The sequence below is a fragment of the Sphaerodactylus townsendi genome, linkage group LG14, assembly GCF_021028975.2.
Source record: "Sphaerodactylus townsendi isolate TG3544 linkage group LG14, MPM_Stown_v2.3, whole genome shotgun sequence".
In the NCBI taxonomy this organism is placed as follows: domain Eukaryota; kingdom Metazoa; phylum Chordata; class Lepidosauria; order Squamata; family Sphaerodactylidae; genus Sphaerodactylus; species Sphaerodactylus townsendi.
Window position 1 is genome coordinate 47583265 of NC_059438.1, and position 2997 is coordinate 47586261.

A 2997-nucleotide genomic window follows, 5' to 3' on the forward strand; every position below is an offset into this window, starting at 1 on the left:
CGATTCAAAGTTACGCGTTTGACTGTTCAATGTTTGCATCCCCTTCTGCTGGCCGATCGCAAAAGCAGAAATGAAACCAAGGAAAGGCTGCGTGTGCATCGCAGCGCTGATTGGTTGCCCGAATTCCGCATCACACTCCAGGGCAGGAAACGAGTCAGGGTTTCAACCCTCATCCCTCCCCTCGGATCAGCTCTGAACTGTGTTAATGGGGGTCTATGCCACTTGCAACCAGGTCCTGTCGGAATGCAGATTAACGGGGAGAATGAGCACCAGAAATGGAATCTGCCACGAAAGCCATGGGGAGGTCGTCCCTCAAACCTGGTTAGTTTGTGTTCTGAAACCTGGCTAAGACGGTAGTGGGGATTTGACCCTTGAATACCAATTGTTATTAAAACCAAAAGGAGCCTCCACAACTTAAAAGAGAATTGCAGTGGGGAGTTGCCCTTGGAAGACACTCGCTACGGCCTTGCATTCCCTGAGCCCCACTTTCCCCCACTGCAGGATCCAGAAATGGGGAGGAGAATTTTCCCTTCATAGTTAAATGACCACGATCAAAGGTGACTGAAGATGTGGCAAACAGCCTCAGAGGACTTGTTCCCTCTAGGAGCAAGTCTTCTCTTCCCTTTCACATACTGTGAATTAAGGTCCCACCTATTATTATTATTATTATTGCTGTCATTGTTTATTTCATGAAGTGATGGTGGCATGAAGCACTTACCTGTCTACCATGTCCTGTCCAAGGAATCAAAATTGAGGTGCTTCTACTAATCACAATGGTTACATTCTAAGAGACACAACACAAAAGGGATTTTGGAAAGTAAATGAAGTAGTGCAGATTCAAAGACCCAGTTGCAGGTTGGATCCCCACATATCCTTCCAGCAAGGACAGAAGAAGCCTTCAGCAGAAGTCTTGGTCTTCTGACACAAGACTCTTCTAAGTGCATCTTGCACTAACCCTACGGCCATACCACCCTGAACACGCCCGATCTCGTCTGATCTCAGAAACTAAGCAGGGTTGGGCCTGGTTTGTACTTGGATGGGAGACCGCCTGGGAATACCGGTGCTGTAGACTATCAAATATCATGGATGCTAATAGTTCGCTCTGGGAGGGAGGAGATTTGTGGAAGTTAGCTCAGCTATAAACTTTGGCCCTTTCCTCACGGGCCATTTACAGTGGCCCAGGGACGGCAAAAACGCTGTCCCTGGGCAACTGTTTGCACAGGAGGCGCTGCTGGATCACAGCAGCACTGTCCTGGCCACCCAGGAGCGGCATGAAGCCACTCCTAATAACCTCGCTTGTTGAGCTAGGTTATTCTAAAATGCTGTCTTCCCATTGGTGCAGTGCAAACCGCACCACTGGGAAGACGATGCTTTCCCCATACCCTGCACTCACCTCATTCTCCAGCGTGCTCTGGAGGCCGTCAGGGACCCGCCCACGCTGCCTTCCAACCTCTAGGGGTTTGAGGGCAACATGGGCGGGTCCCTGACAGCCTCCAGAACAATGCTGGAGGATGATGTGAGTGAGGGGACGCAGAAGAGGCAGCTCCGTGCGAAGCCACGTATTTTGCACCGGCTTCTGCGGGGCCGCTCGCACGCTCCTGTGTGAATGGCCCCCACCCCTCCACCGGCATGATTTCTGCCAGTGGAGAGGCGCCCTTTCTGCTGTCCAGAAGGAGCCTATGTCTCAGGGAAAGATGTTAGGAGATGTGTGAATTAATCTGTCATATCCTCTTGGACCTTACTTATGTTTAAATGCTCCACAAGGTACCAGTAACTGCACCCCCCACTTCCAATTCTCTTTTAGCCTTAGAGGATCTTATTTAAGCACCACTTTCACCAAATCATCATTGCCTGCACTGTTAAAACATCAAACTTTGAAAAAAGAGCATTTATATTGTCCTAGATGGTGATTAGCAAGATGGTGATTAGCACCTAGATGGTGATTAAAGTTGTGTCCGCCATTTTGTTTCCCGTGGCTTGAACAGGCAAGAGTTGCTAATAGCCGTCTGGGGCAGTAGAAATGCTCTTGTTTCAGAGTTTTTCAAACAGTGCAGGCAATAATGATTTTGATGAAAGCGGCACTTAAGATTCTCTAAGGCTAAAAGAGAATCTGCACTATTTTTCCTGGAGAAACAGGATCCTGTCACTTCCACCACACAATGTGCAAGTGCACTGCCATCTTTCCTTGAGACAGAGTATAGTCAGTGCAACAGTCTGACATTGTTATGCGGAGCTAACTACAAGTTGCTTCCCAGTGCTCTGAAAATAGACCACTGAATCCTAAGACAGGCCCAGTTCTCTAAATATTTTGGTTTGTCAATGAAATGGAATCTGTTCCCAAGGGGTGGAACAAATCCAATATGGGGACTGTGTTAGGAGCAGGACTGCAGTCTACGGTAGTTGACAGAGTTGGGAAGAACTGAATGGGGATTGGTGGGAACTGTTGTTGAGCTGAGGGGTGGAGCTCTTAGTTCTGGCACCTTGTGCCTTGGATTCACCAACTCAACAAAACCGTTGATAACAAAGCAGCTTGTTTGAGTGGAATTGATCCTAACAAACTGCTAGCATGTCTACAGAAACAGGCATGTAGGCCTCCAAGTTCTTGGAACATCTGTGGATTTCTTTGTTCAATGATTTCTTACTGTAGACCAGGGGATAATTCACGCATGCATGTTTGTTTTTACTGTATGACATCATATGTAGCAAAAACAAGAGACAGCTGCCACATCTGAACGAGTCATTATGGATCTACATTATGGATCTAATGGTACACAAAGGACATATTATTTGCGTATAAATTATGGGTGGAAAAATATTGGCTGGATATTAGGACCTTTTTTTTACAGTGACAGAAGTTCGGCAGTGGATTTAGCTGCCGGGGGGGGGGGGTGAGCTCCCCCTCACTGGCAGTCGGCAAGTAGTGGCTGGACAAATACTTGCCTGGGATGCTTCAGTCTGATTCTGCCAACTGTATCATTCTATGATTTTAGACTTTTC

General features: G+C 47.4%; 1 pseudogene; it reads left to right on the top strand.

Annotated features, from left to right (window-relative positions):
• The first annotated feature begins 954 nt into the window (after positions 1-954).
• Positions 955-1072, top strand: LOC125443911 (annotated as a pseudogene).
• Positions 1073-2997: the final 1925 nt, after the last annotated feature.